Genomic DNA, 22,992 nt, shown 5'->3' with positions numbered 1-22,992 from the left:
GAGACTGGACAGGTGGAAGCCAAGCCGAGGGAGAGGGAAGCGTGGGGACCGGGTCCCGCCATGGCCTCACCGTTTCTGAGCACTCCGGGCTTCTCCAAACAGGGCCGGCAGCCCGGGCTCGGGACTGAAGACAGGATGGGCACATGCATGGTTTCCTGTCCTCAACCCACTGGGATGAACTGGGCTGCGGCCACTCACAGCGAGGGACGTGCCAGGCTGCTCACGCGGTCAATCCCCGCCAGGGGCTCGCTCTGAGCTCAGCATCTGTGAGCTAGGGACAATCCCAGGGTCCCGGCAAGATCGATGAAAATAAAATGCCGCACCACCCCAAGCCCAGGCGCTCAGCGACAGTGATAATGAACGGGGTCAAGGGGGTGTGCCTGCAGGTTTATCTTTCCAATGACTGGGGACAGCTTTTCTGAGAATCACTGGATAGGCTTTGTCTTGAGAGCACACACACACACACACACACACACACACACACACACACGCTCAAGGTGCTCAAGGTGCTCAAGGTCAACTCCCACACATTCCAAACTGCACACTGACTGGCTGACGGCGGGTGGCTGAGCCCCCCTGGCCTACAGCGGGGCTCCAGGGGGGCGTGGATTTGGGGAATGAGCCCCACTAGTGTTTTCAACCTTGTCGACAGCTATAAAAAGCCAGAGTTCCTGATCTGGTGAGGAAGTGGTTAGAGGCGTGGGTTAGACTGATACTGCAAGACAGCTTAGAGAACTTTCTTCTCACGGTGCGTTAATTGATCTCTCTGAAGGAGCCCTTATTCTTCACGGAAAACCGGGGGTTAGAGGAGCCAGCGCTCCCCTTAAAGCCCGGGCTGGAGACAGGGGACCGGGGGGGGGCAGTGCTGTCATGCAGAGAGCAGGGGCTCTGGAGACAGGGGACCGGGGGGGGCAGTGCTGTCATGCAGAGAGCAGGGGCTCTGGGGACAGAAGGACCGGGGGGGGGGGGGCAGTGCTGTCATGCAGAGAGCAGGGGCTCTGGGGACAGAAGGACCGGGGGGGGCAGTGCTGTCATGCAGAGAGCAGGGGCTCTGGGGACAGAAGGACCGGGGCCAGACTCCAGCCCTGTTACCCGCTGATGAAGTGACCGTGGGCATGGGCGTGTGACCGAGCTCTGCGGACCTGGTTTTCTCCTCTGTGAGCGGGAATGATGAACCACACTTGACAGCCCTCGTGGGGATGCACGGGAGAGGGTGGCTGCCCTCCACATGGGGGGCTGTAGTCCGGGTAGCTGTCGGCACCGTGGGGCTCACGGGACCTCTGCGGGGTTTGGGGGTGCAGGGTCCCCCCGGCCTGCCCCATCACGCCAGCCGTCCCTCAGCCCAGGGACTGTCTTTTATCTAAATCTGACCTAGCTATTAAATGGCAATGAGTGTCTGCTTGTTTGTATTTTTTTTTTCTAACTTTAAAAATAGTGCAGGGCCAAACCACAGCTGCTGACCACTGCTTTCTCTCCCTGGGGCCTCTGAACACTGTAAGGTGCTTGACCTCAGCTGGCCACTGACTGAGGTGACCTCGGTGAGTCACCTCAGAGCTGGGACCCGCCCTGTCCAAGCACACATACAGACACACACAGTCACAGACGGAAAGACGGACACACAGACACACACTTAGAAACACACACAGTCATACACGCACCCTTGGACTTTCTTGAAACGGAGACCTCAGAGTTTCCCAGGAGGAAGCATTCACAGGCTTCGCCGACCACAGCACGCAAGGGGATGGTTTCTGTGACAAAGGTGGCTGTCTCAGGAAGGCCCCACGGCCCTTTCTAGGGGGGTTAGGACCCGAGGACATGGCTCTGGGCGGAAAGTGTGTCCTCCAGAGGTGCCTTCCCAGCGTCCCTCACACATGGCTTCTCATTGATGGGGGGATGGTGAGGTCCACATCCTGGGAAAGAGGGGGGGGGTGGGAAGCTCGGGGTCCCACGGGCAGCAGTGGAATCAAGGAGTTAATTCACGCAAATTCCTAGCCACAGCGCCCTGCACATAAACACACTAGTGATGCAATAATTATCGTTTTGTAAATTCTTTCATCACGGTCTAAAAATGTCACTCAGTTAAACCCCTCATTACAAATCAGGCTGACGGTCACCTCAGTCCCTGGTGATCTCTGCCTAGGAGGCGTGCTCATGCTCATGTCTGTTTTTTGAAATACAGACTGTACCCAGCAGGGCATAGATACTAGTGGGCTTGCGATGAGGCTCTCTATCATCAGGGCCAGAGAGAGCCAGGATCCTCACGGTTAGAGAACGCAGAGGAAGGAGAGGTTTCTGAGCGCGAGGGTGGCTCGAAAGAAACTGCGCAGAATTGGGACTTGAGTGGACGGTGATGGGAAGACGTGGTTAGAGAAAAAGAAAGGGCATGGGCAGCCATTCCGGGGGCAGGGATGGCAGGTGGGTTCAGGGGCCTGGTCACCCAGCGGAGCTGCACACGATAGGAGCTAGTCCCAGGTGTCCCAGCACTCCCAGAACGGGGTATGAAACCCCGGAGAATATGTATTGAAGGAGGGAGCCAGTGGTGTGAGTGAGGGCATGGATGGGTAGACGGATGGACAGATGGCATCATGAAGGAATGGATGGATAGACGGATGGATGAATGGATTGATGGATGGACGGACAGCATCATGGATGGCACCGTGGATGGATGGATGGATGCATTGGATGGATGGACGTGTGGATGGATGGAATCATGGATGGATGGATGGATTACTCCTCTTGAATGAAGAGAGGCATTTGCATTGAGGGGAAGTGAGATGAAGCTGAGAGGGCATTATATCTAGTCTAAGCAAGCGATGCCCTTTAGAAAGTGGCAAACCCCAGGACACAGAGCGTGTATCCCACAGGCCGTGAGAAGACAGTAAAGGCTTCTGAACAGGGTGTCACAGAAAGTATGTTTTTTGGAGTGTCATTGAGTCATTTGTCTTTGCGTCGTGCAGGACTCTCAGTGGGTGCTCAGCACATGCGTGAGCACAGAAGCCTCCGGAAGGTGGACTTCCAGTGGCAGAGGCTGGGATGGTCACCCCTTCACCTCCAGGTCTAGCTCATTGCCACCCCCCTGGGTCTGCTTTCCCTCAGTGGCGGTGAACAGAACGAGACTGAAACAGCTGGCTAGATGGTAGACTGCTGACTGGCTGAGTGGGAATGAACCGGAGGGGGCAGTGTCTGAAGGGGGGAGCCCAGCCAAGGGACAAAGGGATGAAGTGTGAACCAGAGTGTCACTTCCGCTGCCCTGTACCGGATCCTCTCCTGGGACAGGCCCAAACCTGGCAGATTGTCACCAGAATATGGTAGATGAGTTGAGTTGGGGGACTTTACTGAGCAGCCCAGACTCAGAGAGAACTCTGGAAACTAAAGAAAAGATAAAGTAGGAAGAACCGATATTATTTACAAAGGAACGAACTACACAACTTAGGTAACCACTCTTTTCACATTCTCAACCTCATTCTGAAAAGAGTTTAGGGTCCATGCAGGTAAGAGTATCAGAGAAGTTTATTAGCTTGCTAGAACCCGGGGAAAGAGGTTGGGGACCCAGATTCCCTGATTCCAAGGTGCTCTGGCTCTCCCATGACGCCACGGTGCCCTCACTGGTGGCAGAGGCCGTGGGACATTCCCGGCCATTCCGTCCCCCTCACCATCTCCCCTGCTGCCCTTTACTCCATCAGGCTCTTTGACTCGTCCAAGTTCACCAACTCCCAGAGTCCCTTATCAATTCTACAAGAGGGGATGATGAGGGAGTTGTATTGGCCTTTTAGACTTTTCAGAATGTTCTAACTTTTCTCCAATGAATTTCCATTAAATCGGTAATTAGACAAGAATTTAATTACACTGAAAGGAACAATTCCACACTAAAATAGAGCTCTGGTCAAGAAGAAAGCATTCATTCTCATTGTGACAGCCAATCAGAGGACAAGGGCCACAGCCAAGATGGTTTGAGAGCACTTTGCAGGGGGAACAGAGGTGGGGCAGAAGGAAGACCCTCCGTGGGGAGGGGGGCTGGCCCTGACCGAGAGGAATGGTCCCCACAACAATCCTCATCACACCTTAACAAAAGGCTAGGGGGTATCGCTCCGTATCCATCTGTGTTACCCTAGTTTATCGAAAGGTAAGACAGAGCAACATTTGCAAAATTTTCAAGCAAAAACAGCATCATCAAAATCCCAGGTAAAAAGTGCAGGGCAGCCAAACAAAGGAAGTGAAAAATGTCACATACCCCTCCCAGTGAAACAGGATGAGTGCGGATGGCTGGCAGCCTGCCGCACGCCTCTGTCTCCCCTGGCTTGTGGGGGCGGGGGGCGTTTATATATTTATAGCAGAAAATCAATGAGATCCTATTGGTTTTGTACCTGCCTTTGTCACCTAACAGTCCATGGTGAATAGCACTGTGGGCTGACACCCATGAATTTGCCAGACTGTTTCTAATGCCAGCATGCAATCTGGTATTTGGGTTGTGAGGGAGAGAGACACAGTAAGGAGCACCTGCCAGTCACGGAGCGTGACAGACTTGGACACGAATGCCAGCTCTGATTTGTAGCCATTTGATTTGGGCTCTTCCTTCCTCATTATAAAGGAGTATAATGATACCAACAGCTTCCCCACAGAATGGTCGGAGTGGAGGAATGAGATGGCTTTCATAGAGCATGAAGGTACATTACAAATAGTAAGTATTCAATAAGTGATAGTCATTGTTTCAAATTCTGTGATGTCTTAGACAACGCTGCAACGCACATCTTTATAGCTAAATCTATTCACATATTCGTGATTATTTCCTTATGCCGCAGAATTATTGGGTCAGAAGGTATACTTTTATTTTCTGAGAGATAATAAAAATGTAGTAAATGATCTCTTTAAATAACATGTTAATAGTTTTCCATTCAACATATACATGTGAAGATCTTTGTTAAAGGAAAATATTGTTGTATTATGTAAGCTATATTTGGCCTCTATAGCTAACTTTTAGAAACGAATTTATTGAGCCATAAGTCACCTATCCATCATGCAGTTCACTCCTTGAAAGCGTGCGAGTCAATGGTTTTTAGTTACGTGCACAGAGTAACCACCATCCTGATCTAATTTCAGAACCTTTTCATCATCCACAAAGAAACCATGGACCCATCAGCAGGCATTCCCTATTCCCCACCCTCACTCCCAGCCCCGGGCAACTGCTAATCTACTTTCTGTCTCCATAGAGTTACCTGTTCTGAATGTTTCATATCTGTGGAATCAGATAATAGTGGCCTTTTGCGTGTGGTTCCTTTCACTTCGTTCACGTTATAGCACATATAAGCACTTCATGCCCTTTTCTTGTTGAATAATATTCCATCGTATGGACATACAATATATCTAGTCATTAGCTGATGGACACTGAGGTTGCTTCCACTTTTTGGTGATTATAAATAATACTGCGATGAACATTCCTGTTCAACTGTGTGTGCGTGCGTGTGTGTGTGTGTGTGTGTGTGTGTGTGTGTGTGTTTTCAGTTCTCCTGGTTGTATACCTAGAAGTAGAATTAATTGCTGGGTCATCTGGTAACTCTATGATTAACCTTGTGAGAAGCTGCTACAATGTTTTCTAAGACAGCGGCACCATTTTCTATCCCTCCACCCCCACCAGCAACGCAGGCACGTCCCAAGCTCTCCACATCCTCACCCACACGTACTATCATCTTTTTTTTTTTTTTTTATCACTGTTACAGCAATTCTAGTGGGAATGAAGCAGTATCTCCTTGCGATTTTGATTTGCATGTTCTTACTGTCCGGTGGTGCTGAGCATCTTTTCACGTGCTTACGGGCCATTTGCACATCTTCTTCGGAGAAACGTTATTCCAGTCCTTTGCTCGTTTTAAAACTGGGTTACTTGCCTTTTTGTTACTGAGCTGCGGGTGTCCTTTATACATCCCGATACAAGTCCCCAGTCAGACGTGTGATCTGTGAACACTCGCTCCCACTCAGCGGCTGTCTCTTCCCTTTCTTGATGGTATCTTTTGCAGCGCAGGAGTTTTAAATGTGGATGCGGTTCCATTTTTGTTTGTGTGTGTGCTTTGGAGTCCTATCTGAGCCACTGCTTAGCCCACGGGCCAGGAGTCCCACCTTGCATTCTAAATATACGTATTTTAACACACACACACCCTTTTTTAACCACGGGCTGTCAAGGTGCCCTGAAGGAAGGTTGTGCCTTAGTGTATTTTTTTGTTTGTTTGCAGACTTAACTTTTCCACCAATCGTCTGCACCTGGAGGAGGAAGAGGCAGGTACCAGCAGGGAGCAGGTGCCCGCTGTGTCCTGAACCCCTTTACACACTGTTCTCAGTCTGGGCTCAGGAAGCCTCTGAACCAGGGAGCCACGACTGTCTGGGCCCCTCTCGTTAAGGAGTGACAGAGTCTCAGAGAGGATACGTGACTTGCCCCCAATCACTCACTGCCTGGGGGGGGGGGGGGCTCAGGCTGTACATCTCAAAGTCATAGCACGACCCAGCCTCCGTGTGCCCAGGGACACGGTGGAGGTGACCCTGTGCGATGAACATTCCTTCTCCAGACATTTTGGAAAACACTGTCCTCCATGTGGCTTAGCTACACACTGTCCCCCTTAGCTGTGGCACTCACTGTGGGGACCCCACAGGGGGGGAGGGGCGGCTCCAGGGCATAGCTCGGCTTGGACAAGGAGCGGAGGCAGGACCTTGGCTCCGCCCCCTTCAGAAAGCACCTTGCTCTCCTCTCCTGTTCTCCCCCCAGGTTCTTGCCAAACTGACAAAGTGCCTTTTCCATCTGTCACCAACATTACATCAAATTGCCTCCGTCGCCTTCCGGCTGTCAGAATGCATTGAAAGCCTTGGCACTTGTTAAGGACTGATTGCGCAGGCGAAGGTGTCACCCTTTAGAAGTGACACCTGAGTGATGGGCGAGGTGGCAGCAGCCCCCTGTTTCACAGGGAATGTAAAATGCAGGCTCCTGAGTTGTTCCCCGCGGTTCTCAGTGAGCAGTTCTCTCTCTCTCTCTCTCTCACACACACACACACACACACACACACTGGGTAGACGTTGCCCTTTGAAGACAGTTCCACAATTGCAGCTTGTAAAGTGCCTAGATGGTTCTTCCTAGTCACTCATTCCGGTCGCTTTGTTTCCCAACGCACATCCGGGGCAGGGGCCGCCGTGGACGCGCTCCCTGGGGCTCCTGAGGACGCGCTATCTGCTGGACCAGCTGAGCTGAAACCCTGGGCTCCGGCCCATCCTGGTGTCTGTGCCTTCCGGCCAGAGCTTCACACCCTTCACACCCACCCTCCAACACCTGGCCTCCTGTGGTCAGATGGGCTCAGCGTTCTACACTGTGGCGACCACTTTCTCAGCAGCCGCAGCAGGGGGGAGGCCCGCTCCTGGGACCCACTTCACACTCTTTCTAACACCACCCCCCACTGTGGTGACCACTTTCTCAGCAGCCGCAGCAGGGGGGAGGCCCGCTCCTGGGACCCACTTCACACTCTTTCTAACACCACCCCCCACTGTGGTGACCACTTTCTCAGCAGCCGCAGCAGGGGGGAGGCCCGCTCCTGGGACCCACTTCACACTCTTTCTAACACCACCCCCCACTGTGGTGACCACTTTCTCAGCAGCCGCAGCAGGGGGGAGGCCCGCTCCTGGGACCCACTTCACACTCTTTCTGACACCACCCCCCACTGTGGCGACCACTTTCTCAGCAGCCGCAGCAGGGGGGAGGCCTGCTCCTGGGACCCACTTCACACTCTAACACCACCCCCCACTGTGGCGACCACTTTCTCAGCAGCCGCAGCAGGGGGGAGGCCCGCTCCTGGGACCCACTTCACACTCTTTCTAACACCACCCCCCACTGTGGTGACCACTTTCTCAGCAGCCGCAGCAGGGGGGAGGTCTGCTCCTGGGACCCACTTCACACTCTTTCTGACACCACCCCCCACTGTGGTGACCACTTTCTCAGCAGCCGCAGCAGGGGGGAGGCCCGCTCCTGGGACCCACTTCACACTCTTTCTAACACCACCCCCCACTGTGGTGACCACTTTCTCAGCAGCCGCAGCAGGGGGGAGGCCCGCTCCTGGGACCCACTTCACACTCTTTCTGACACCACCCCCCACTGTGGTGACCACTTTCTCAGCAGCCGCAGCAGGGGGGAGGCCTGCTCCTGGGACCCACTTCACACTCTAACACCACCAGGTAGAAACAAGTGTAAATGATCATGGTTGTAGAACAGTAGACGGCGCATGGGCTTCGGGATTAGATAAATCGTAGTGTGTCCTGTGCTGACAACCTGGCACATGGCTTGACTCTCGCGGCCCTCAGTTTCCCCATCTGTAAGGTGGGTATATAATACTGTCTCAAGGTATGGCATCAAGAGCATGGGCCACGGGGCCCACCTGGCCAGGTTCAAGTCCAGCATTCCCTCTTACCCGCCGTCTGTCCTTAAAAGAAAATCTATTACAGTGCTCTGTGCCTCAGTTTCCCCACTGGGAAATGAGGACGAGAAGCACACTCATTTGTGGAGATGAATCGATAATGCCTATAGTGCTTACACACATCAGGTTTCCAATGAGCCACAATGGCCATTCAAATCATAGTATTTCTCAAAAGTTCTTACAAAAATTAAATGGAATAAGAGACTTGAAACAATAGAGCCGGCAAGGCACTCTACAGAGATCAGTTATTACTATTTCTAATGTTATATATAGCTACTCAAACTAAAATAAAACACAGTGAAACAGTCTGCCAGCTACGGATCGATCTGAGGAGTTGGAACTCCATGTTGGCCAGGAACGGCAGCCCCGTGGTGGCCAGGAACGGCAGCCCCGTGGTGGCCAGGAACGGCAGCCCCGTGGTGGCCAGGAGTGGCAGCCCCGTGTTGCCCAGGAACGGCGGCCCCGTGGTGGCCAGGAACGGCAGCCCCGCCCGTGGTGGCCAGGAACGGCGGCCCCGTGGTGGCCAGGAACGGCGGCCCCGTGGTGGCCAGGAACGGCGGCCCCGTGTAGACCAGGAACGGCGGCCCCGTGGTGGCCAGGAACGGCGGCCCCGTGGTGGCCAGGAACGGCGGCCCCGTGTTGCCCAGGAACGGCGGCCCCGCCCGTGGTGGCCAGGAACGGCGGCCCCGTGTAGACCAGGAACGGCGGCCCCGTGGTGGCCAGGAGTGGCGGCCCCGTGGTGGCCAGGAACGGCGGCCCCGTGGTGGCCAGGAACGGCGGCCCCGTGGTGGCCAGGAGTGGCGGCCCCGTGTTGCCCAGGAACGGCGGCCCCGTGGTGGCCAGGAACGGCGGCCCCGTGGTGGCCAGGAACGGCAGCCCCGTGGTGGCCAGGAACCAGGAATGGCGGCCCTGTGGTGGCCAGGAACGGCGGCCCCGGAGCTTGTGTGTCCTCTCCTGTCCCCTGCATGGCTGCCCCGCTCCTGGGCACAACCAGCTGTGCTTTGCTGGGTAAAGAAATTAACTGTGGCCGACAATCGGAAATTTCAAAGCCAGTTTTAGGCTGGGTCTTCTTTAGATAATGACAATGGACTCCTGTCAGGAGCTGGGGGTGGGGCGGGGGGTGGGGGGGTAGGAGCTTATCCCCGAAGTGTGAAGGCGTCACAGGATGAGGGTCAGAGGGGAGCTTCGCGGGGGCCACACTCATTCTGTTGCCAATCTTTTCACCTTGTGTTGTGCTGCTAAAGCACCCCCAGTGGTGGTTGGGCAAGTTTTATCGTTGTTATATATATATATATAACAATATATATTATAATAATATATATAATACATATAATAATTGCTAAACAAGTCTGTACCAATATATATATAATAATATATAGATAATATATATAGCAATATATATAACTATATATATATATAGAGAGAGAGAGGGAGGGAGAGGGAGATGAAAATACCAGCTTGAGCAGCTGAGAGGCCTGGCTAGGGTCACGTGGGGAAGCTAATCTCTGCGGCCTTATCTCCCTCCGCCAGCACCGTCCTGCCACCCCTGGGGCCCAGCCTGTGCTGCTGGGAGCTGGGCTGCGATCTGGGATAATCCCATCGCGTCTCCGGGCTCCTCTCGCCGGCCAGACGCTGCCGGAGCCGGGAGGCGGCGAAGGCGGTCAGGAAGTTCGACATCTACAGGCAGGGGTGTTTCTGTTCTTCCCTATTTATTTTATTATTTATTGATTTATTTGTTTTTACCTGGTCCTTCTATCTCTGCCTCCCGTGCCAGCTCTTTTCTTCCCGGGGAACATCCGATGGTTGTTGTGGCCGCGGATGGTGCTCCTGCTGTCAGCCCCTGATGACATAGGCAGCCCCTGTCTTCACGGGACTCCCAGCTTTTGTAAGTCAGACCAATAGAGAGATGGGGAAGGGGGTGCCACATGAGACCCCTCCCGGGGCCTGACGCCACCCAGCGCCGCCACACACCCAGTCTCCTTTGTCACGGGATGACGGACTCGCGTCTTTGTCCCTGCGAAGAGTTTGCAGGGATCTCGGCGCCCTCCCCAGAAGACAGACTGTGTGTTTGCATCGGGGAAGATGAGCGCGGATGTTTAGAGATTCCCTCTGAAGGTCCCGGCTTGTTTAGCAATGATGCCTGTCTCCTGCCTCGCTTCCGTCTGAGTCAGGGTCGCCCCAACGGCGTGCATGTGACGCTACGCCTGAGCACGGGGAGAAAATGCTAGAATATTTACTTATAGATGTTGAGTGGTCTTATTCTTTTAAAACGTTTTTGTACTTATAATGTATGTGTTAGTCGAGTAATCTGTGGGTATGATTAACGACCATGTGCATATGCAAAACTGATTATCTGTTAGAGTTTGGAGGTGATTACATGAGACAACAGGAAGAGGCATTTTTCTTGGGGGGCTGAGAAAAGAGGGTCGAGCTAGGGTGTGAGCACAGACCCCCAGTGTCTGCTCTGCTGCTGGGAATCAAGGTGACCAGCAAACTTCGTGCCTCTGGGACGGGGCAGGTCCCTCCGGCTGGGCTCAGCTGCAGGGGGATGGCACCACCGCTGACAGGCCCCCTCCTCCCCACCTGTGCCACCTGGCCTGAGCCAGTCCGGGACACGAGCCATGTGGACAACTGGAGAACTTCACCTTCAGGCAGAATACAAGACCAGGGTGGACACGGCTTGACCCCACCTTTTGTAGGGGTTGAGAGCCTGAGCTCTGCGACCGGACCCTGACTCCGTGACGTGGAAGGACCACAGCCCTGGGTCACCCCGACAGGAGACTCACTCCCAATTCTGGAAGATTCTAAAAGGAGGGGAAGGCCATTCCGGGCCACTGTGCCAGGTGACATGAATGCAGAAACAAAGCCAGCCAAGCCTGTCAGGGCAGTGACAGTGGAAGGTGACCGGGCAGGCAGGTCAGGGCAGTGAGGACCCTCTGAGGAATCCACACAACTGCCCAGGACGACGGGGGTCAGGGAGGCTGGGGCACATCGGGACTGACACTGAGCTGATTTGAGGAGGGTCAGTTCATCCACCCGTCCCAGGGGTGTTGGGTGTTGGAGAGGGGCAAGGAGATCACAGGAGGCGGGGTGACTGATGATTGATGGATACCGAAGTCACTTCCAACTCCAGGCAACTGAAGTCATCCCAAAACGAATAAAGGAAAGGAGAAGGCACAAACTGAACATCCTGGCCAGCACTCCCGACTGTCTAGCCCTCGGGATTCTGTGCACATTCAAGGCTGAGCTGACCACCATCCCCCGTCAAGCCTCGAGGCCACTGCAACGTCGAGGGCTGTGCCCTTGGGCCTCCTTCCTCCCTGGAACGTCCACTGCTCTGCCCTCTCGTCGTGGCTCATCCCTGGCCCTGTTCACTGAGCCCCTGGATGGCAGCGCACACACCACAGTCACCCTTGTCCTCTCAGAGCTTAGCTTCCTGGCTGGCCTGAGGCTAACGTTCACTGAGTATCATATTGACTTAACTGAATGAATGCCTGCGTTAGCTGTAGCGAATAAGAGAGTTTGTACGTTAGTGCACCCAGAGGAAGAGAGAAAGAAAAGCAAAGTGGCAGAGCTGCAAAGGCTGCAGTGGGTCCCTCTCAGCCGTTCCCGGGCTCTGGGAAGCCCGCTGACCTCTTCATCTAACCTCCCCACGCTGAGAAGCCGTGTGGCCTCCCTGGGGGTGGATGCAGCAGGCTGGGTTGAGCAAGACAGAAGGGACCAGCTCTACTGAATCAACATGTTTGTGCAATGCCTCCCAGCAGGAACGGACGGTGGAAAAGAAGCTTCTATGTTTCTTTTTCCTGAGAACACTCAGAGTCGAGAGGCCTCCCAAAGAAACACAAGGACATTCTGATGACATAAACAATTAAGTCCCGCTGCAGCCGGGGACTTCAGCTCAAGCCAGATGGACCACTTAACCAAGTCTGCAGATGGTTCCAGAAACACGAACCCCCATTTCTTTTTTTTTTTTCTTTTTTTTTTTTTGTATTTTTCTGAAGCTGGAAACGGGGAGAGACAGTCAGACAGACTCCCGCATGCGCCCGACCGGGATCCACCCGGCACGCCCACCAGGGGCGACGCTCTGCCCACCAGGGGGCGATGCTCTGCCCCTCTGGGGCGTCGCTCTGCCGTGACCAGAGCCACTCTAGCGCCTGGGGCAGAGGCCAAGGAGCCATCCCCAGAGCCCGGGCCATCTTTGCTCCAATGGAGCCTTGGCTACGGAAGGGGGAGAGAGAGACAGAGAGGAAGGAGGGGGGGTGGAGAAGCAGATGGGCGCTTCTCCTGTGTGCCCTGGCCGGGAATCGAACCCAGGTCCCCCGCACGCCAGGCCGATGCTCTACCGCTGAGCCAACCGGCCAGGGCGAACCCCCATTTCTAAAGCAGCAATAGGGTCCGGTCTCTGTCTCTCCCAGATGATTTTCAGTGTGAGCGTGTCATCTTCCCCAGAGGGAAGAGTCAGGAGTCACAAAGCCTGTGCTCTGGTCTAGAAGGCAGGCCCATCACTTGTTCATTCATTGGGCAAATAATGAAGGGTCAGCTCTTTGGGGGGCCAGGCTCGGTGCTAGGCTCAGCGGTCCTGTGTTAGGCGTGTCCCTGCCTTCCCAAGCTCACATTCCACTTTGAAAGGAAAGGGAGACCTCCACAGCCAGTGCCCCCCTCCCAGTCTGTGCCCAGCACTCTGCTACTTAGTCTACACACATTCTCCCAAGGACTCTGAAGACCAGGGAGGAAATAGGAATAGTGACGCCACTTAGGCTCCCAGAGAAATGGAGAAAACTTTGCAAGGTTACCCAGTTCCCAAATATCTCGGGTCCCCCCCCCCCTTTGTTTTTGACTCCGATCGTCACGTGTCTTGTGCACGGCAGGCAGAACGCCAAGGGGCATTCTGGGGAGGCAGCACCCGCCTGGGGCTGGGGGAGGGCGGGAGGACATGCGGACCAGGCGAGCTCCAGCTCAAGACTTGCAGGAAAGAGGGCACACCACACAGGGAGGGACGGACACTGGCCAAGCGAATGGTGAACAGGCGGGAGGCCGCGTGAGGGCAGAGGGACACAGCCAGTCCCTGGGGCGAGAGGGGCGTGGAGGCGCGGAGTGGGGGCACTGTCATGGAAGGAGGGTGGGGACAAACTGGGATGAGCATCAACACCAGGGAAAGGGGTGGAGTGGGAATCGGGAGACTAGGGCAGGGGCTGCAGCAGAACGGTGACAAGGACCTCTGTCTTGTTTGGGGACATCAGGCTGCAGTGGTGTGAGGAAAGCAGTGGGAAGGTCCCATAGCAGGCCAGCCCAACAGTGACAGTGAGCTCACCTCCAGAAGCTACTTAGCTAGACCTGGGCAGAGTCACTCGTCAGCTGGGTGACCTAGAGCAGGTAGGTATGTCCAACCCTAGGACCTCGGTTTCTTCGGCTGAAGTGTGGCCACACGCAGCCGCTAGGGAGGATCCGTTGGTACCAGAAGCAACCACTAAGTTCCTCGCCTGGCTCTTTCCCCAAATATTAGTTCCTTGTCCCTAATTTCTTCTCACTGACTACACCAAACATTTCCAGCCCTGAACCTTTGCCCTTGACATTTGCTTTACCTGATCCTTCTTCTTCTTGATCAGCTCTTTGGTGTCACGTTGGGCTCCTTACAAAACTGTCTCCCCGGGTGGGGGTTCTCCTTACTGCTCCCATCCCCTCGGTCACCTTCTACGCCGTGACTTGTGGGGTTCTCTACCGCGGCACCCAGAGCCGCGCCCGACACACAGCAGGTGCTCGACACACACTTGCCGAATAAACGATCGAATGAATGAATGACTCAGGACTTATCCAGCCACAGAAGGGGCACAAACTTGGCTCTCAGAGAACTTCTAGTTTGCACAGGACCTTGAAGGTCCTGTGGTTTCAGCCCTCTCTGGGCGCGAGAACCCCATCGACCGTGTTGTGGCACGGAGTACATACAACGCCTCGCATTTGATCCACGCCCACTGAACTTCCCTCCTGCGTGAGTTAACACGCCCGTGATTCTCTCCGTGGAGAAAGGGTTCACTGGTTCTTGAGGTTGTTTCTTTCCTCTTCTAACGTTTCCCACATTTAAACAGAAAGAAGGAAAAATACTCCGAGGAGAACTGGGGATCTGGTAATATCAGACCGAGCTGTGAAGCGCGGGGCTTAAACACTGCATTCCTGCCACACAGTGCTGAGTCACCTGTACTGCCACACGATGCTGAGTCACCTGTACTGCCATACTGAGTCACCTGTACCTCCCAGAGCCTGGATCTCCCGAGACCAGCCTCTGGAGAAACGGGCTTCCTTTGCCTGACTCAGCAGATGGGCCCAAACCCCAGCGGGGGAACGGAACATGGCTCCGTGGCTCACCACGGCCTACGTGCAACGAGTTGGTTGTTTGCATAGTGAACTATTTCATTTCAGTAAAGTGAGGTCTGCAGCCTCGGACTTCATTAACCAACCTTCAAGCCTGTTGGGGGCGCCTTGCTAACCTGCCCTGTGGCCGGGAGCCTGGGCGCTGATGGCGAAGGGACCGACCAAGCCCTCCGGAGTCGGGTGCTCTCCACACAGACAGGCCTGCGTGTCTCCGCCGGCTCGGACGTGGAGCCTCCTGCCGGTCGCCGGGCCAGGCCTGACCCCACACTTACGCTCCAAACTTCCTCCCCTCCCCCCCTTCCCCGGGCTCAGGCCACAGCTCAGGCCTCCTAGCAGCATGGACAGCAGTTTTAGGAACATTTTCTCAAGTGTTGCTGATTCCTGTCAGTTACCCCAAAGCTGAAAAGGCAGATGACGAAACATCCAGGCCAGGGGACATGAGCAGCAGCACCCCGGGTCACTCAGTTACCCAACAAAAATGAGCAGAGCGGATATTGCAACCCCGGCCCCGGGGTTCCACATTCCGAGCTTCTTCTTCTGCACCAGATGTGTTTTTTAGTGAACATCCCTCTACAGTCCCTGCCTAGCGGCCGCCCGCCTCTACCATCAGACTTGGAGCTTTCTTAGGGCCCACGGTGCCCCCTCCACCAACCGCCCTGGGCCCCTCTGTCCTATTAACCGTCTCCTTCCCTTCCAGCTGTCACCATAACTGATAGCGGCCACACTTCCATCTGTTTCCCCATCATGGCTCCCCGAGAGGGGAGCAGGCAGGCTCAGTCGGGACAGGGTGTCCTTGGTTATCTGTGCACATCTGGATTCCAGCGAAGTTCCATTGACTAAATTCGGAGTCTAACTAACTCATCGTAGATTCTCAGTGTTGATTTTTGAAAAGTTGCCATCAAGCTCATGCCTTCTGAGTCTCGGCTCAAACCCCTTCTGTGCCTCCTTGTGAATTTTTTGGGGAAAGGAACCTCCGCTTACACATAGTTCTGCCGGTCTGCTCTTCCCCTCCTCGGCAAATTGCCCGTTCTGCTTTTGCAACGCTTCCTCTGTACCTTCCCAGGGTGCCCTGCGCCCAGCGGGTATTTTCACACGTTGTCTAAGGAAGCATCTATCTAGTATAGCGTTCCTTCTAAATTTAGAAGCAGCCCTGATGTTTTTAATTCATCTTCGATAAGTACCCCGAGTGAGGTTTCTAAATGACTGTCCCCGGATGGCCGTGTCAGTCCTGCTGGGCTGGGGCTGTGCCTCACCAGCCAGAGACACTGGCCCGGGTTCTGCTCCAGGACCAGCTGTGCGATTCTGGGCACGCCACCGGACCCTCTGTGAGGTGGGCGGGGGGAAGGGCGCCGTCCCGGGCTCTCAGAAGCAGCCCCAGCACGGCCCTCATCTGGCACTCCCAGCTCAAGTGGACAATTCCCAAGCGGTCCTGTCTGAAGTCCACATTCTACTGACAAGCCCTTCAGCCCGGGTGCTGGGCTCCCTGCCTGTGACTTGCATGTTATGAACAGGAAGCTATGCATTATTATTTTTTTTTTAAATTTAAGCCTATCAAAAAGATGAAATAGCACAAAGTACAAATGCCCTTTGCCTGAATTCCTCCAATAGGAATATTTTGCTTTCTGTCTCTCTCATTTTCTTTCTCTTTATTTAGTTTTTACATTTCTTTTTCTTTCAGGGAACTATTGAAAGTTAGAGACGCCCTGACACCTAAAACCCCAAATACATCAGCTCGTATCCCCTAAGACCTGACATACCCTCCCACACAATTGCAATGTCCTTGTCACACCCAAGAAAATGAACGTGGACGTCGCATCCTCTAATGCGGTTGATGTATTTGCACCCCACCACCCCACCGTCGCAGTGGTACTCTTTCTAGTCCTTTTCCCTTGACCTGGGACCTAGTCGAGCATCACACGCTGCCTTCGGCTGCCATGTCTTCTTAGTCAGCTTGCATCGACCACCTGTTTTTCACAACCTGCCCGGCTCCTCCCGGGCTAGCCCAGCTGAGGGGCAGGAGGTCTCGCCAGGAAGGCTGGTGGGCAGCTCCTTTCTGCAGAGGGGCTCCGATGCCACTATTTTAAGCCTCTGCCGATGGAAACCCGGTCCCTGGCAGAGCAGGGGCCAGCAGCTCTGCTCTGGGTTTGAGTTGGCAGGGACCTCAGGAAGCAGTAAGAATTGGGAAACTGTGAAAAGGAGAAGTTGAGGCTCCTTGGACCCGCCGAGCTCCAGGGGCCGTGAGCGCGTTCCTGTTCAGCTTCCTCGGCCTTTTAATTAGAGAAATAACGTCCCGGCCTCTGAAAGCCTGGGCATTCAGAATCAAGCGGCCCATATTCCCAAGTGCTTTGCCAAAAAAGTAAATAAATAAATAAATAAATAAATAAATAAATAAATAAATAAATAACGCCGCTGCCTTCCCTGTCCTTACAGAGAGGAGCCCGCTCGGGGTGGTAACTGAAAACAGGAACCGGCCCCCTCGGCAAGGCCCGCGCCTTCCCCGTTTCTTGCAGAGGAAGTGTGGGGCACGTTTAGCAACCGCTGTTCTTCTTGATAGCATGGGCTTGTCCACACCCGCGGGAGGCCTGGCCACCGGCTCACTCCGCCGGAGCAGCAGCGGCTGACGGAGCGGCGGTGATGGAGATCCCGGCGGCCCCGCAGCGGCGACTCCCAGGGGAGACCATGTCCAGCCTCTGAAGGTATGGGGGGGGGGGATGTGGCGGGGGCTGGGTGGGAGAACCAGGACCTCTACGGTGCACAGCGGGCGGTGGGGCAGGCGACCTTCTGGAGACAGAGAAGCTCTCTGCCTGAACGGGCCGAGCAGTGTCTAAAGTGAGACCCGAGAGCCTAACAGCGCCCAGAACATCACGGCGGCTCACTGAAGAGTTAATGCGTGACTATAGACAAGAAGGGGTGGAACGTCTGGGCCGGGCACCGGCACCCGGTGGGGGACTGCAGCTGCAGAACTGCCTGGCACACAGCAGGGCTCTGCCGAAGGGCGGCTGCTGCTTGTGACCAGACTGCCTTCTGAGCCGCGTGGCCTTGGGCAAGTCATTTTCACCCCTCTGGGCCTGTATTCCCTCCTCTGTGAAGTGACAAGGACGGGGCCCTATTCACATAGGCGTTGGGCAGACTATACGAGCTTGCATATGCCAAGTGCCCGGGTCAATGCAGACACAGAGGAGGTGGGCAATGGATGCTGTCAGTCAGGAGGCAGGATGTCTGGGGTTCCTGCAGCCCAGAGAGGCTGAATGGTCGCTGTAGCGCTTCTGGGAGTCTGGCTTACGTGGATCTGCTTCGGAATAATGCCAACAGTGATAGATAATAACAGGCAGTAAAGATCAAAGTCTGGAGCGTGTGCACGGGGCAGGGGCTAGAAGAGGATTGGAGAACTAGAATTCTCTAAAGAATGTGGCACACCCCACAGTCTTCGAGGTTTCCAGGTGCCCAGAAATCCCGGTGTCAGGAAAATAATCATGATGTTAGGCTCAAAATGTCCTGAATTGGGGTCATGCACAGGAACGGGAAAGGATAGCATCTGCCCCGCCAAGGGGCAGGGGAGGGGTGTCGCAGGGAAAGCTGTTTTCCTGCAATCTTCAGGGTAATTCTGTTAAGATTATTATTATTCTTTGCTTTTGAAAAATTTAAAAAAAAACAAAAAAAAAAAAAAACCACAAAACAACCCAAGACTCAGAGAAGTCAAGTGATTTGTCCGAGTCACACAGCAGCGAGAGGCTCTAAGGCAGGGGTCCCCAAACTACGGCCCACAGGCCGCATGCGGCCCCCTGAGGCCATTTATCCACCCCCCTCGCACTTCCTGAAGGGGCACCTCTTTCATTGGTGGTCAGTGAGAGGAGCATAGTTCCCACTGAAATACTGGTCAGTTTGTTCATTTAAATTTACTTGTTCTTTATTTTAAATATTGTATTTGTTCCCGTTTTGTTTTTTTACTTTAAGATATGTGCAGTGTGCATAGGGATTTGTTCATAGTTTTTTTTATAGTCCAGCCCTCCAACGGTCTGAGGGACAGTGAACTGGCCCCCTGTGTAAAAAGTTTGGGGACCCCTGCTCTAAGGGCTGAGGTCAGTGGGGTGGGGGTGGGGAGCCTCAGGGAGAGTAAGCAGGTGAAGGACTAAAGTGCATATTTAAAGCGCTGCTCTTCCTTTTAGGAGAAACACACCCCGTATTCTGCAAATTGTCGTTCTGTGGTTTGCTATGCGACACTGAGCCACAAGCCTCTAAACTGGGCTGTGGTCCTTTTAAAATTGGGGAGGGAAGCCCAAATCAAAGGTCTGGCAAAGTCTTCTGCAGTTGAAATTCTCCAGTTAGGAGCATGCTAGAGAATATACTGTTAATACTGTATATTAAAAACCCATGAAACGGACAGACTGAAGTCTACTTAGACGCCTGTGTCTCCAACAGATTCAGAACCAGGGCAGCGAGGCAGCTTCATGGCAAGTCTCTGACTTGATCGGCCACACCTCACTCAGCGTTCTGGGTCAACCGCCAGGGAGCTGTGTGACTCTGAGCAAGTCACTCTGCCTCTCTGAGTGTTAGTTTCCTTTTCTTAAAAATATCAGCCTCCTCATGCTTTTGTAACAGGGTTATCTACAATATGCAGGAGATGCTAAATACTAAATAGTGGCTATTAATACCATTCTGAACCCAGACAGCTGAAGTACGTGCATTAACTGACTGGGGTACTTCTAGGCAGGAGACGGGGTAACAGGCTGTGTTAATGACTATGGATCCAACTATATATATAGCCAGCAGAGTGTAGACTACTTCTCCATTTTTCTGAGTGCTAATTTCTGCTTGTTCCTCCATCTGATAGAGTAAATGAGGCAGACAGGAGTAGGTTTGCATTGCGACAAACTGAAATCATTTTCCTAATACAGAAAAAAAAAAATCCCCCACTCTGAGTTTTGAGAGCTAGCAACACATTTCCAAGGGGGAGTATGCCTCTTAAAGACTCAAAATTATTCATTCCGGTAAAACCGCAGCTTCCTGCATTCATAAATGCTGCTGGGTTTTAATTTTTCATTTGACATTCGGCAGGAATTTATGTCCCCCGGCGCTGAGAGAGGCTGGGGCTTAAAATTCTCATTAAGGATTTCCAGCATGTCACGCCGGACCATGTGGTTCTTGTCAGGAACCGGAGGGCCCTGTTAGTACTTCTACCCGTCCATCCATCCACCCATCCATCCATCCATCCCTTCCATTAATAAATATGCATTGAGGCCATACCACGTGAATGACTTCCTCCCTCTCTCTCTTCCCCAAGAGTTCCAAAGGAAATAAATACCGTGGGGCCAAACCACTTCCTCCCATCTGAGAACCAGCAGAGGAGGGAGGGGGCTCGTTTCATGATGGTAACTCAGCTGCAGACAGAAACAGGGGGGGCTCCAAGCCTCGCTGGCTCCCTTCTGCTGCCAAACAGCTTTGCAACATCACACAGTTCCCTCCCGGGCACCTTCCAGGCAGCTGAGACTGTGGCCAGAGGAGGACTCTGAGGGTGGGGGTGGGGAGGAAGCGGGGACTCAGAGAGCTTCAGGAGGAAGTGGGGATTGTCCTCCCGCTTGTCCTTAGGAGGAAACGATCACCTTGAGGGGCTCAGGCTGCCCCTGGAAGCACAGCCCTGTGCCGGCCACTCGGTAGACAGTACCTCCAGCCACTAAACCAAGTTAAGTGAGCACTCGCTATGTGACGGCCACTCGGTAGACAGTACCTCCAGCCACTAAACCAAGTTAAGTGAGCACTCGCTATGTGCCGGCCACTCGGTAGACAGTACCTCCAGCCACTAAACCAAGTTAAGTGAGCACTCGCTATGTGCCGGGCACTCGGTAGACAGTACCTCCAGCCACTAAACCAAGTTAAGTGAGCACTCGCTATGTGACGGCCACTCGGTAGACAGTACCTCCAGCCACTAAACCAAGTTAAGTGAGCACTCGCTATGTGCCGGCCACTCGGTAGACAGTACCTCCAGCCACTAAACCAAGTTAAGTGAGCACTCGCTATGTGCCGGGCACTCGGTAGACAGTACCTCCAGCCACTAAACCAAGTTAAGTGAGCACTCGCTATGTGCCGGGCACCTGCTATGTCCTGACTTTTCACTGAGGAATATAACAGCAATGGACTGTGTTCTCAGGAAGTTGACAGCCTGGGGGTTTTCAGACTTAAAGAAACAAACATGTAATGACAAATTGAGGTGTGTACCGTCCAGGGAGCAAGCAGACCCCAAAACAGAGAGGAGAGAGGAGCCAGTTTAGTCAGCAGAGTCCATTAAATTTTAACTCTCACATGAGCCCTGGGGGCGGGGGGTCAGCCATGCTCCTTACCGATACACCGACGTGCCATGTCCCCCTCCCTCCCCATCGTCCCCTCCAAGTCACAGGGATGATCAGCTTAAAACTTACACCCTCTGAATACAAATTCCTCATGCCCAAAGTGTCAGGACCCAATTCTTGATTTACTACTCGACCAAGACACCGATGGGTCCACCCCCTGTGACACACATGACCCTCTCGCACACAGAGGAGTAGCAGCATGAGGTCGTCATAATCAAGGACAGAGCCCGCTCTCAGCGACCCTCCAGCCAATCCCTGTGCCTGACAGCGTAGCGGTTAAGAGCTGGCTAGACTCCGGAGCCAGACCCCCAGGTTCATACCCTGCTCCCACCTCTGACCAGCTGGGTGAGCCCCGTTCCCTGCTGGTCAAAAGGCATAAGGAGAGCGACAGGTCTCCCCTAGGCACACACCCATCTCCTGTTCCAGCCTGGAACAGAACCAGAGCTGAGGTCTCTGTCCTCACAGCACTCTGTTACTCACCGAACAACGACACAGACCCCTGTCAAAGTGACTGTCCACTGGGAGGGCAGGGCAGGTGGTCTGAGGAGGGAAGGCGGGGAGAGGTGAGCTGAGGACGAGCAGTCCAGCCGTCTGCACCCCTGGCACCCGCGTGCTTTGACAAGTGACTCACGGTGAGGGGCACGGGCCCTGGGCAGGGGGCTCAGTGGAAGCAAAGGCTATTAGGAGGCAAAAGATAGATTTCAATCTCCCCTGATCAGTTTAGGAGCCACGTTGGTGAGTCACGTGTGTGAATACAAAGCAAAGCGAAGTCTTGCTGGGACGTGTGACAATAATAAAGAGTTGCTAACTTGACAGTCCCCTGGGTCCGGCTGCCCAGACGGCCCTTACCACCTCCACGCCAGTCCCTGTCCACTGCCCTCCTAAAGACGCCTGCACTTCCTAGGGGCCATATGAAATTAAAAAAAAAAAAATTCTACTCTTGAATTCACTGTTTCCCCACGCTATGGAACTGCGTTCGGTGTCATCTGATGTCTCTTTTCCGCTGTCACTGCTCGTGACGTCAGCCGGATTATAGGTGATGTAGGTGTCCGGGTCTGGGCCTGGGGTCCAGCCCCGTTGGCAGTACGGTCTTTGGAAGGAAATGTGTTCGGGGTCCAGCAGTCACAGCCCAGGTGGCACCGTGTCCCGCCAGTCCTGGGTCGCGCAGAGCCGCGGTGTATGAAAAGCTGATTTAGACGAGAGAGAAATGGAGGTGGGGGTGGGGTGGATTGTTACTTTTGATTTCAGTGAGCTATAAGGCCAGACACCACTTCACAGACTCCCGCCAGGTGTGGGGAGCCATCTCCGGTCACAGGCTCCGCCGGCGCGGGGACAAGCCGCGGAGATTCCCCGGAGCCTGCGCATCCTGTCACACCTGCTCGCGGATCCTGACGTGGGGAAACCCAGTAAGGCCGATATGGCCGTGGCCTTTTTTTTTTTTTTTTTAAAGAAACAATGGAAAGTAGTTTAGTGACCTAATAAGGGGTAAAACTGAAATTTTCCCCAGCGCCAACTGGCCGCAAAGCTGGCTTCTTCCTATGATATCCTAAAATGACCATAAAATATTTTATAGGATGCTTCCATCCTGGTCTTAGGACATAGCTGAGCCTTCCTGTTGGCCTGAAAGTCCATGAGATCTCCTTCTGGGCACCCAGGGGTAGAAGAGGTCAGACCACAGGCTCATGGACATGTGTCAGACCCGCAGCCCCGGTGACCAGTGGGCGGTAGCTGTCCTATGGTAGACAGAGCGCTGGACAAAACTGCAAAGCACTTGTCCAGACTTCTTGCTGTGTGCCCATGAGCAGGCTGCTTGTCCCCTCTGAGCCTATAAACACACACATGCA

The 22,992-nt window shown here is 53.9% G+C and overlaps 2 protein-coding genes across 2 annotated transcripts in view; one reads left to right on the top strand and one right to left on the bottom strand.

Moving 5' to 3' along the window:
- The window catches only part of TG (thyroglobulin), a 228,179-nt gene that overhangs the window by 39,271 nt on the left and 165,916 nt on the right, over positions 1-22,992 (bottom strand). The gene's annotated exons all lie outside the window — the stretch shown is intronic.
- Positions 17,253-22,992, top strand: part of SLA (Src like adaptor) — a 35,716-nt gene continuing 29,976 nt past the window's right edge. Inside the window, exon 1 of the mRNA XM_066379556.1 lies at positions 17,253-17,500. The gene's annotated coding sequence lies outside the window, so the exon portion shown is untranslated. The remainder of the gene's footprint in view (positions 17,501-22,992) is intronic.

Source organism: Saccopteryx leptura, chromosome 3 (assembly GCF_036850995.1).
Source record: "Saccopteryx leptura isolate mSacLep1 chromosome 3, mSacLep1_pri_phased_curated, whole genome shotgun sequence".
NCBI lineage: Eukaryota > Metazoa > Chordata > Mammalia > Chiroptera > Emballonuridae > Saccopteryx > Saccopteryx leptura.
This window is presented reverse-complemented; position numbering and strand designations above follow the sequence as displayed.